The following is a 14,052-nucleotide window of genomic DNA, read 5'->3' as shown; positions in this document are numbered from 1 at the left end:
CCACCTGTCAGGGCTGTCTTCCACCTTGGGCTAGAGTCTGAGTTCAACACAAATCATGCGGGCCGTCAAATCCCGTCAAATCCATGCCTAATCCGAGGACGAAACCATCTAGAAGCTTGCCCCGTGAGCCCTCTATCCCTTGCCAGCCTTATCTCTAACAAATCTTGATTTAAACGGGGAATTTGAGTTCGGTTTTGAGATGCCACCACCAAGAGTCCAAATCGAGCTCGCCCCGTCTCCTAGAGCCTCCTCGCCTATAACTAGTCGCCCATATGCCATCCCCCGAAGCTGTTGAGGATTTCCCCCAACTCGCCGAGGAGATTGCAATGCTAGAGACCACTCAAACTGAAGCTCCGACGCCCGAAGTTGCCGCCGCACGTCACCAGGCCGCTCCGTTTGTCCTCCGCTCCTAAAGAAGCCATGTACGAGTTGCCCAAGCCCCCACATCTCTATTCCACCGCTCGCTGGAGCTCCACGCTCATCGAAGCTCGATTCCGGTGAGAATCCGGCTGCCTGCCACCGCACCCAAACCACGCCATTGCTCTGTTCGTCGGAGGAGAACGAGGTGAGCACCAGCCGTCCGATCCAATAACCACGGCTAGGATTAGAACCCACCATACCCTTCATATACTAGTCACGTGTAGCCACATGTCCACCTTAATCCGACTCAGCATCAAAGTCCCAGCCAGCAAGCCACATGTACGCCACGCAAGCCACCCGAGCCTGTCAGCTTCAGTTTTGCAACTAGACCCCTGGCTAGTTAAATAATTAGATCTAGGTCATTAGTTTTACAATAAACACACTAGAGTCATAAATAATTAAGTTTTGGCACTAAGTTCTTACGTTAAACCCTATAGACTTTTTAAATATTAGTTTTAGGTCCTATATTTTTACAGAAAACTCCCTAGAATTTAGTAACTTAGGTTTTTAACCCTAACTTTTTTTGTAGAAAAGCCCTTGTTTAGTAAAAGCTTCATAACTTTTTCATTGTAGCTCCGTTTTAAATGGTTCTTGCGCTGTTAGATTCGTTTCTCAGAGCTCTATATTTCTAGATAGGTTTTATCTTGTTGTTCTTATGTTTTGTGCTATATTCTTAGTGTATTTTGTTTTTTATGCTTTTCTAGTAATTGTGCGATTAGTTGACAACGCTTCAGATTTGTTCGAGGGGTTTCAAGACCAAGATTTCGATAACACTGAGAAGCATTGGGTAAAAAGCAAGTGTACTTCTTGATCATCTTGAACCTTTGTTTTAAACTATTTTATTTTACAACTTGCATGCAATGTCTGTCAATGTGATGGGTAGTCACCTATGTTATGGTTTTCTCTAGTTTTTCTCTTATCATCTCTTGGAACCTAGATGGGTTATGGTTAAGTGTCTTTTATGGGTAGACATGCTTAGACATGCTTTTGGGATGTTGGGAAGTGTCAGATACTTGATTAATGAACTTATGCAACAATGTCGTTAATGTGTTAATGGTCTAGCAACATAGAACCTTAGGCCTTGAGCAAAGTGATTTTGGTGGTTGTCATCGTTATGTTGTTGGTTTAGTGTTTGCTCAAGTAACCTAAGTAAGACCGGTTCGTGGAGCGATAACCCAAGAAGTAACGTACCATCCACGAGGCTGATGTGGGTAAGCCGCGACATACTAGTTATAGTCTATCCAGTGCGTATTGTGTCAGCACAAAAAGGGGCTTCTGGGTAGGAGTTAGCCTCATGTAAACCCTAGCGGTGAAACCTAGTGGGCAGATGCATACTGGATTAGGCTCTGGTTAGTGGAAAATGTCATACAGTGATTTCTTGGTGGCACACCACTGGCGTGTGTTAAGTGTTTCGCGAACGCGGTAACATGAAATTCACTGACTTGTGGGGAAAGCTGGACAACCTCTGCAGAGTGTAAAAACTGTTATAGAAGTCATGCTCGTGGTTATGGGAGACTTGGATCCTCACATGACTAGTTGGTTATGGATGTGGATTTGGTTATGGTTTTGGTGATACTGGATGGTTGTGGTTAGCAGGGTAGCTAACCCGGGTTTCGGTAAATGGTTGGAATAATTGGGTTACTCACATTAAATAATTGTTTAATGCTTTTGAGTCCAAAAATCTTTTCATTACTCGCATTTACACAAATATACAATGTGTTAGTCTATTCTTGATATAAGCCTGCATATCATTATTCTCCTCTACACTTGTTGAGCATGTCATGTGCTCATACTTGCTATTTTCTCTATGGCATGCGACAGTATGGTGCTGCTCAGTGAGTGAAGGTGTTGAAGACTATCAAGACGAGATTGTGACGTTCTAAGCGTGTGTCTCCTGGTCAGTTGCTTGCGGTGTTGTTGGGCACCAGTGTTTCTGTTCCGTTATAGATATCTACACAGAAGACAATATATGCCAATTATTGTAAGAGTTAAATGTTTATTCTATAAAAGTATTACTTTTGATACTTCATTTGTGACATTCTTATGTGTGTTGAACATCCTGGGCACACATAAGCCACATCTGGTTTTGTCCGTTAAAACCGGGTGTGACACATGTAAGTTTCATTAATTGTGATCCGTGTGGTTTCATTTCAGTTGGTACCATATTCTTGAAATATTATCCCTAGAAGTGGTATCCCTTTAGATGGAATCATTTCATTGGATCATGATTTATGAAGCTCTCTCAAATGTGCTCTAATGATCTTTCTCGAGTTTAACGTGTGTTTGTAGCCCTTTTTGAGATTGTTGAGAAAGAGGGAGAAGTCTGATGACCAAAGCAAGAGGCATGCCTAGTGAAGAATAAGCAAGATGCCAAGGTTGACAAAGGGGGACTCATCTACATTTGGCATGAAAAGCATGCAATGGAGAAGCTCATGCATGGATCGATAAAGAGAGATAGTGGCAATGGAGAAAGGGAGGAACACAACAAAAGGGGACTAAGTGGTAAGAATATGCTTCCAAGTAATGTGGTAAGTCTTTGTGCTCTCTACAATTGGTATCATTTATTATTTACCACTTGCTTTAGTTGTGTTGTCATCAATCACCAAAAATAGGAAGATTGTAGCGAAAATGATCCTATTAGACCATGATTGTGATTTCGGTTATTAATAACAACATAGTCATTGGGACTAACATGTTTGTCAAGAATATATGTTAGTAGGTCTCATGGATGCAATACATGAAGAAGCCATCGTAGTCAAGACAAAGTTTGATTGAATTGGAAAAGTCTCAGGAAAAATGGTTACACCGGATGGTCCGGCGCAGAGGGCTTTGTACATGCCAAAGCATTTTAGTTCATGGCACTTGTACACGCCAGATAGTCCAGCGATATGAAGATGTGCACATCAAAGTTTTCCAAAGGAAGATGTTCTACAATGCAATAAACCGGATAGTCTGTCCCTTTGGGATGAACACGACGAACAGTACATCAGAGAAATTCTTGCAGAGAGGGATTGTAGCTATGGAAAAATAAAGATCAACACATCGGATAGTCTGGCGTACTGAAGATCATCACACCAGAGTGTTTCTACACAGAAGAAGAATTCAAACAATACACTGGATGGTCTGGCGATGAAGCAAGGCAATGGTGAAGTATTTTGTACAAAGAAGATGAGGTCGCTCGAGTGGAAGAAGAAGTGTACACACCAAATGGTCCAGTGTTCACGGAGGATTTAGTTGGGTTCTAACGGCTAGTTTCTGAGATTGTACACACTGGATGTTCTGGTGCTTATACCACTGTCTACACTAGACCATCCGATGTTCACAGTGAATTTGAGCTGTTGGGGCAACAGGTAGTCCGCGAGGTTGAGGCTATAAATACCCCTCCACTTAGTCATTTGAAGGTGCTGGAGTTCATAGAAGCTTATACACACTTGAGAAGACATCCAAGCCATTAAAATGCTAAAAGTGTTCATCCATGGCGATTAAGCATACCATTAGAAAGTGATTAGTGCTTATAGGTCTAGAGAGAAATGTTGATAGGTGCTTGTGAGGAACCATCCAAATAGTATTCAAGCTAATCATTAAGATGATCATTTCTATAATCATGTCCACAATAATTAACTGGAATACCATTCTGGTAGTCCCGGCATGTGTTTACTTTTAAGATCAGAACACACGCCTTCACAACAAGCACATCATCATAAGACATAATAAAGAGCAAGTAATTAAATTAAGTTACAAGTCTTTAAGTAGATTAAACTTTACAATAAAATACATAACTCGAACATTTGCTAGAGTGGCTACGCAATGGAATAAGTTACATGCAGCAACAGATGGGTGGTGCCATTTGCCCTATGACGCCACCCCAAAATAACAACACACGAGTAGAATGGCACTACTCATGCCCGTCGCCAACATCGGTGGGCATAAAGTAGCCAAAAACTAAATCTTTTTGACCCAAAAAGCAAACAAAGCACATGAGTACGAAGGTACTCGCAAGACTTAATTCTTAATAGGCACTTAAAAATAGCCTGACTCTAAGGTTGATGCATATGGGTAATTAGCAAGGACTTGGTCACAAAGGTTAAGTAACTTCATATGCAAAAGCAATTTTGACTCAAGTGTAAGCATCTACACCTAACCAAAACACCCTTGTATCCTAAGATCATCAACATAACAAAGTTGTAACTTGTACAATATCAACTCTTCATCAACATCATCAACTTTGTCCCAACATTCCATCACAACATCCCAATAATAAACTCTAAGATTGATGTGGATGGACAATAACATGCACATGACCGAGAGCGTGCCAATTTGAATTGTTGTTACATCCTGCAGAGGATACATCTTTACCCATATGACATGAGGACCATTCGGCTTGTGTCACCCGCTAAAGGGCACACAAGGGGGTACCCGTGTCAACCTTTTCCACTTGAGCGCCGATTGTTTGAACATGCCCCTATAGGTGCAGAGGTCCACTATGGCTACTCCAAGAGCACACTAGTTATGCCTAAAGATGTGAAGGTAGCTAGAACTACTCCCCGAGCAAACTAGATACCTCTACAAGCCTATTATGCCCACAACACCATTCCAACGTTACCTCTACAAACCTATTATATCCATGACACCATAGGCCCACAAGCCAAAATGTTACAGCTACAGAAGGTATTCGGCTTATCTTACCATTATATCGACATATGGTAAGTATGAAAAGTGCTAGATCCAATGGTAACAATGGACGGTGCTTAATCAATTCAAGCGGTCCTATAGCATCCGAGACTCCCTCTCAAGCCATCCCTATTGCCTGCCCGAATATGATCTTATCCTTACTGACTTAAACATCCTATCATCATCATCATCATTGAGAATAAAAATATAAGCCCTAAGTGAACAATGGTCGAACCACCGCTCGACTTCTACCGATGACCTAAGCATAATGTATTCATTTTAAGTTAGACCATTTAGTGTTATACCCTGGGTTACCATGGATCAAAGGATAAAAATATCAAGGAAGGGTAATGCAACAATTAGGACCTACTCCTAGAAACCCGACCTCGACTAACTATCATGCATGACATACATATAGCATACTTTATCAAATTAAAGACAACATATGATCCAAAGTAATGGCTGCAACATGATTACATGCTTGCCTTGTTCAACTGCTTCACACACAATATTATAATCAGGTTCCACCTCAAGAATACCCTCGCTGCTCTCCGGTTCGTTGATCGCTAAAAGAAAGAATAGTGCATCACAATTAACGTGACGAAATGCTATGATACATGCACTGAATGCTATGAAAATATAACGGAAGATGAGGAACTAAGTAAAGAACATGATACAACAAGAATCATATGAATTAAAGTGTGAAAACTCATGGTATAAAAGATTTATTTAAGGTCTATTCGAAAAGGACCGTAATTAAGCTAGCTATCAAGATTAAAAGAGCTCCAGAATTTAAAAAGAATTTTCATACTAAAGTATATTTTTTTTCTAGATAGAACTTATCATAACATAAAGTATTTCTAGAATTAATGCGATGTCCTAAAATTATGAAACCACTTAGAAAATTCATGTTATGATCAGTTCTATCTAGAAAAAAATATTTCTAGAGTTCCAACATTGTTAACATGTATTTCATACTCATACGAAGATAACGCAACTGGTCTTATGATTTTTGGAGTTGGTATAAATTAACTATGAAATTTACAAACTATCAGCAAAGTAAATAAAAAAAGAAAAATGTCTGATGAACAGTAGAATTCGGAGGGTCCAGGTTCAACTCAGAACCTCCGATACCGAAACATCCAGATGAACCTCCGGGTTGTAACTCGAAACCTCCGAGTTGTAGCAGAATGTGAGTTTTTCGACGATTCTTCGACCGATTTGACTTGCATGTCTCTCTAAATTGATGATAAGAATACTTGGAACTAATGCAAGGATTCTAGACTTAAGTTACCCACTCTAAAATGTCAAATCACTAGCTCTACTCATCCAAACCTTCCTTCTATCTCTAATGCCGCAAGAACACGATGCTACTTCGCCGTTCCTCGATTGCAGCCCACAAATCCTATCCAAATGCCAACTAATTCATGCATCCTCACATGCAAAACCTAGAAGACTTACCCAAGGTGCTTTCTCAAGGTTTGTGGCCGTTGATTTAGGGAAGAATCGAAGGAAAAGCTTGGAGAAGGGAAGACAAGATGCTGCTTAAATTTCAGAACAAAGTGGTGTTGAAAAATGATTTCCAAAACCTTCAAAACTTCATGCATGCAAGAATTTTATGGATGGATGGAGAGCTAGAGAGGTGGAGAATATGGTGGTATAACATGCATACCTCGAATTCTCGCTCTTGACATGAAGATTTGGGGGAGAATGAGACAGTTTGCGAGAGGGAAGGGGAGCAGCAATTCTGCTGCTTGTGCTGGCTGGTTGGGAGTGAGGGAGAGTGAGTGTGAGTGAGAGGGTGAGGTGGAGGGGTGGGGTGACTGTTGTGCAGCCGTGTGAGAAAGGGGAGGTGGTGTGGGGTCGGCCAGGTGGGTCTCACTTACGAGAGAGGCAAGTATTTCAGCAGAAATTATATTCCTTCTCTCCCCTTTCTATTAGTCCAATGAAAACATTTAAACTCCAAAAATTCTAGGAACTTTTATGACATGATTCATCTTCAATCCAAAGAGAAACTTAAACTAAAAGAGAACTCCATGGTCGGATATTTTCAAAAACCAAAAAAAATTAAGTTGCCACTAGAATTAACAAGCACTCAACAAAACTCAAAATTAAACATGATGCTTATTATGCATGATTATGCTTAAGGGCATGTTTAAGGATTTGGAACGTGACAACCCCCCCCCCCCCCCCGGAAGAATCTCGTCCCAAGATTCGGGTGAGCTTAGGGGAGAGTATGGTGAATCGAGGAACTTCATGCCGTGGGAATGGAAACTAAGGCAACACTCACACGTTAGAGAAAAACTCGGGATAATCAGCACAAAATCAATCTTCACATTCCCATGTTGCTTCATCTTTGGTATGATTACTCCATTGAACCTTGAGGAACTTAAATGAATTGTGTCGTGCCTTCCGTTCGGCTTCATCAAAAATGTGAATTGGATGTTTGCATTATGAAAGGTCGAGTTGAAAGTCTTGGTCACCCATTGTCACAACTTCGGTTGGAACGCAAAGACACTTCTTTAGTTGCGAGACATGGAAGACGTTGTGCACGGCGGAGTGTGGTGGAGGTAGCTCCAGCTGATAGGCCACCTCACCACGCCGGGCAATAATTTGGAAAAGGCCAAGATAACGTGGTGCCAAATTTCCTTTGATTTGGAAAGGCTGCATTCCTCTAAGCAGAGAGACCTTGAGATAAATGAATTCTCTAATCTTGAACACAAGCTCATGCCGATGATGATCGGCATAGCTTTTCTAGCAAGATTGAGCCGTGAGAAGATTCTTATGAATGGTCAGGACATGCTCTTCCGCTTCTTTGACCAAATTCGGGCCTAGAAAAGCTCTTTCACGGGACTCAGACCAATTTAAAGGTGTTCGGCACCTCTATCCATAGAGAGCTTCGAAATGCGACATCTTAATACTAGATTGGTAGCTGTTGTTGTAAGAAAACTCGACAAATGGCAAGCAAATCTCCCATTACTTTCCACATGTGAGAGAGCACAAGCTCACAACATGTCCTCAAGTATTTGATTTACTCTCTCTGTTTGACCATCGGTTTGGGGATGGTAGGCGGTGCTATTGAATAACTCAGTACCCATGGCATCATAGAGGCTTTTCCAAAAATGAGAGATGAACTGAGTACCCCGATTGGAAACGATCTTCTTTGGAATCCCATGAAGACAAACAATCCTTGAGAGATATAACTCTGCATACTGCTTGACCCTATAAGGTCTTGATGGGAAGGAAATGTGCGGACTTAGTAAAACGATCAACAATCACCCAAATTGAGTCAAAGCCTCGAGGGGTCTTAGGTAGCCCGGTATTGAAATCCATACGGATTTCTTTCCACTTCCAAGAGGGAATTGGTAAAGGTTGGAGTGCTCCAGCAGGCTTGAGATGCTCAGCTTTCACTCTTCGGCAAACATCATACTCAGCCACACACCGAGCGATTCCCTGCTTCATGCGAATCCATCAAAATCTTTCCTTGAGGTTTTTATACATTTTGGTGCTCCTGGGATGAATATAACAAGGAGTCATGAGCTTCATCTAAAATTTTCTTCCTTAACTCAAGTACCTTAGGGACCACAAGTTGCTTTTCAAACCACAACACACCTTGCTCATCCTCCGAAAAGGCAATAGCTTTGCCCTCTTTCTTCTTGTCATGAATTCAGGCTCAGGCTATACCCTTTTCATTCTTCTGTGCTTCCATGATTTGGTCGAGGAGGGTGGATTTGGCCTCAAGATTTGCAAGAAATCCCTCTGAGACCATCTCGAGTCCAAGTCTCTGAAAATAATCACAAAGTGTGGCATTTTTTGGGCTTGACCATAAGACAATTGCACTGAGCCTTTCGGCTCAAGGCATCAGCAACGACGTTTGCTTTGTTATCTTATTTATGTTTCCATATTTATATTCTTGCAATTTATCTTCCTAGAGTAGGTTGCAATCCTCTTGAGTAGTAGAGTAGACACACTGGATAAACCTAGAGCACATTTAGATAGAAATTGAGATATATTTGTCTTATGAAGTTTTTGGAGTCATTAGTTTTTAAGTGTCCTAATTCACCCCCTCTTAGGACGTCACTGTTCCTCACACAAGGCCTCACCACAAGCTCTCTTCCGGTCACTTGTTGTCGTCTTCACTTCAGAGCTTGAGCCACCAAAGCAAGGGTCTTCACGTTCCTGTACAAGAGTCTTGCCACCACTCCGCACCAAGTTGGAGGGTCAACATGCTTGAGCCACCAAGGCCCAAGTTGTCGACGAGTCACCAAGACTCCAATGTGCTGGCGTACCACTTTGTATAAGCTAAGATCACTCCTTAATCCTCTCTCTATGCAGTAATACCTAGCAACAACTCTCTCTAAACCTGTTAGCACTAATCACTCTCTAACCATCTACTTAATTACCTTAGATGATCACTTTTAGCACTTCAGTGGCTTGGATGTCTTCTCGAGTGTATATGAGCTTCTCTGGACTTCATCACCTTCAAATAATCGAGTGGAGGGGTAATTATAGCCTCAACCCCATGGACTAGCTATTAACCCAACAGTCCATTTCGTTGTACTCGCCAGAAGGTCTGGCGTGTGCAACATTACAAGTATCAGACTATCCAATGTGTACTCTCTATGAGCTAGCTGTTGAAACTCCACTTTATTTCTTGTAAACACCGAAAGGTCCGGCATAATGTCATCTTTGAACGTCGAAACATTCTACGTGCATACGATGCTAGCCGACCATTTGCAACCCCTCTGAGAAAATGGTCTGGCGTGTTCATTTTATGAACACTAGAACATCTGGCGTGTATTAGATTTTGTTGATAACTTTTTGCAAACGTTAGAGTATTTTTCTTTGTGAACGTTGGAGCTTTTTCTTTGTGAGTGCCGGAATATCCAACGTGTACAAATTCAGCAGAAACAACAATATGTATTTTAGGCATAAATTTTTCACTCTGAACTCCGATTTTGATGATCTTGGACTCTATGGAAAGCTTGTGAAAAGCCCTACAAGATTGTACAGAAATTCATCCCATTTGATTACATAAAAAATTATGGGAAAAGTCCAATTCATTCCTCTCTTTGCCCCAGCTTTAGTGACTTCTCTTTTGTTGCATCCATGAGACCTACTAAAGTATATACTTGACAAACATGTTAGTCCTATTGACAATATTATCATTAATCACCAAATCACATACATACCCTAAAAGGATCATGTTCGCTACGTAGGGCAACGATGAGTTTGATGAGGTGGACCAAGGATATGTGTCATCGGTTGATTTCACACAGAGTGTGTTGGAGGCCGGATTCTCAATGCATGAACTGCTTGAAGCGGAGGAATAGTTGCAGGATGAGGTATGATCGCTAGTCCATGATGCATATTGCATCGTTGACGCCATAATTCTACATCGAAAGAGAAAATAGGAAAGCCATGGCGAGGGCCTCTCTGTCCTCCTCGGATTACACTGGAGAGAACTTTGGGAGATAGTAGTGAAAATAGCCTTATTAGGCTATAATTGTGATTTTTGTGATTAATGAAACATAGTCAATGGGACTAACATGTTTGTCAATAATATATGTTAGTAGGTCTCATGGATGCAATAAATGAAGAAGATACCGTAGCCGGGACAAAGTTTAGTCAAATTGAAGAAATCCCAAGAAGATTTGCCTCACCGGATGATCCGCTACTGTGGATGTTGAGCTCACCGGAGCATATTTGATGAAGGGGGAGAGAGGCCTGTAGACCTTACCGGAAGGTCCGGTGATTAGCAAGTGTGCTCACCAGAGCAATTCTTCTAGAGAAGGGTGTCGTGATGAAGAATGAAGGCTAAGCCTCATCGGATAGTCTAGTGATCAAAGCATGACAACACCAGAGTGTTTCTGTCTAGAAGGTAGAATGGAACAATCCACTGGACAGTCCAGTGATCAAAGAAAGATAGACATCGGTGCATCCACCAGAGAAAGTTGCAACCGTGGAATATTAAAGATCAACACGCCGGAAGGTCCGGTAATGAAGCAAGGCCACACCGGAAAACACATTGGATAATGAACGTGCAAAGAGGTAGAACAAAGTTCAAGGTATCGGATAGTCCGGTGATGAAGTGATGTGCACTGGATGCTTTCACTGGGGCAATTTACACAAAGAAGAAGGAAATACTCGGATGGCTTAGGATAGCTCACCGTACAGTCTGGTGACGGAAATGAAGTATATACCCAAGTGTCTGGTGTTCACAGAAGCTTGAATGGGGGCTCCAATAGCTAGTTTGTGAGATTGTACTCACCGGATGATCCGGTGTTAGTACTATTACTCACCGAATCATCTGGTGTTAATACCTTTTTTGAACCGTTGTGTTAACGGCTAGTGCGCGGGTTTGAGGATATAAATACCGGTCCACTAAGTCATTTGAGTGTGTTGGAGTCCCAAGAAGTTCATGTATACCTAAGAAGACATCCAAACCACCAAAGTACTTAAAGTGATCATCCAATATGATTAAGGACAAGATTAGTGAGTGATTAGTGGTTATAGGCTTAGAGAGAGTGTTGCTAGGTGATTGCTTCCTAGAAAGTGGATTAAGGAGTGATCCAACCTTGTACTAAGTGGTACGTCGACATCTTAGAGTCTTGATGACTCACTGGCAAGCTTGTTACCCTCCGACTTGGTGTGGAGCATAGACAAGAAGTGTGTGTGGGGACACAGAGACCCATGCCTTGGTGGCTCAATCTCCGAAGTGATCACAGCAGCAAGGAACTAGAAGAGAGGCTAGTGGTGAGACCTTACCTTGGTGGCTTGGTGGGTCATCCGGGTGGAGGCCTTGTCTTTGTGACTTAGTGGCTCAAGAGCCGTGACCGGGTGTCGACCGGGAGTATATCCTTTTGGAGCTCCAACGTGGACTAGGGATGGCATTCATACCATCGATACAACGGGATAAACATCCTTGTGCTGAGTTTGTTCTCTCTACCTTATTTACATTTTCGTATTTATAATCTTGCAATTCACCTTCTTAGATAGGTTTCAAGTGCTTTGATCGGTAGAATGGATACACTAAATAAACCTAGAGCACATCTAGATAGAAATTAATATAGTTTTATCTTGTGTAGTTTTTGGAGCCGAATAGATTGTAAGTGTTCTAATTCACCCCCTCTTAGGATGTCACCGATCCCTTCAATTGGTATCAGATCTAGGACTCACATCTAGCTCTTTAATTTGTATTATAGCTTCACACCTTTCACAGGGTTTCTCCAATTCAAGTGACATTTGAGCCTTAGTCTCATTGTGGTCGGTTAGGCTTCACCGCCTAGTAAGTTGTGATGTCCGGGTTTAGAATAGATTCCCATAGTGCTCCACTTTTCGATGGCATAAATTTTCCCTAGTGAAAAATTCTAATAACTTGTTATTTGTAAGCCTGAGGGTTAGATGTTTGGAAAGTCACCAAGGATGGGATGAGGCAATGCATCACCAACAAGAAGAGATAATTAGATGCATTGGCAAACAGTATCCTTTTATCATCTATATGTGTTGATGTATTTAATCATGTTTATTCTCTCACCAATGCACATGATATTTAGAATAGTCTCATTGAAATACATGAAGGCACAAAGGATGTGAAAAATAAGAAATATCATGTGCTTGTTACTATGCTCAAAGGCATCAAGCAATTACCCCATGAAAGTGCTAATGATATGTACTCACGTTTAAATATGTTTATCATTAAGATCAATATGTTAGGTTTGGCACCAATTAAAGATGATCAAGTAGTGAGAAGAATATTTCAAGCTCTTCTTTCAAAGTACAAGTTGATAGTCTCCATCATCTACGACAATAATGGCATCAAGAAGATAACTACAAGTCAAGTGCTTAGCAAGATCACCGCCTATGAGATGACAATAAATATGGAGGTGGAAGCTCGTACCTCATCCAACGCAAAGAATCGTGCTCTCGCAAGCAAGAAAGCTCAATGCTCACACATGAAGACGAAGATGCGAAGGCAAGAGCAAGAGTCAAGCTTAAGCGAAGATGATGGTGATCAAGATGAAGAAAGCGATGAAGAGGATGATCAAAGCACATCAAGTGATGATGAAATTGATCCAAAGATCGCCAATCTCTCCTCAATGATAGAGAAGAATATGAAGAGGATCAATGCCAAGATTGATCATCCTATCTTCATAAAAGATTTGATCAACACAATTGATCCTATCAATAAGGAAAAGAAGACTAAGAATAAAAGAGAGACAAAAGGAAGAGCCAAGGCATTCGTAAGTATAGGAAGATGGGTGAGCGACGATGAAGAGTCAAACTCAAGTGATGGAAGTTTTACTATCCTTCCCTCCAAGAAAAGCTCTTCTTTAAGGTCATCATCACATAAGTTGTCATCACACAAGTTATCTCGCAAGTGCCTTATAGCCAAAGGTATGGATAGTGATGTAAGTGATGATGAATCTAATGAGAATTATCCTTCCTATGATGAACTCCTTCATTTGATCAATGATTAACAAATGGCCCTTAAGAAACAATTTAAAGAGCTTAAGAAATTCAATACATTTAATAACATTCATGTTACCTTTATTTCTAATTATGAATAATTATTGAGCAAATTGAATTTGCTAAACAAGGAGCATGATGAGCTTAAGGCTAAATTTTAGCCATTAATGTCAAACAAAGGTCCCTTTGAAGCAATCTACCTCTTTATTTAATTTCAATCCTAAGGTAGATACTTCTATTTCTTGTGATGATTTAATTGCTTGATCTAACTTACCCTTTTGCAATGAGATTTATGTTAAGAATATTGTTGTAGAATCATCTAACAACCTTATTTCACAAAAGAATGATGAGCTTAAATAAGAAGTGGAGAAGCTCAAGAAGAACTTCGCAAGTATAAAGGGCAAAAAACATGTCCAACCTTCTCAAGATAACCGTGCTTTTATGGTGAAAAAGCTTGCGGAGGGGTCAACCGTGACATGCTTCAAATGCCAT

This window comes from Phragmites australis, chromosome 9 (genome assembly GCF_958298935.1).
Source record: "Phragmites australis chromosome 9, lpPhrAust1.1, whole genome shotgun sequence".
NCBI classification, from domain to species: Eukaryota; Viridiplantae; Streptophyta; class Magnoliopsida; order Poales; family Poaceae; genus Phragmites; species Phragmites australis.
This window is presented reverse-complemented; position numbering follows the sequence as displayed.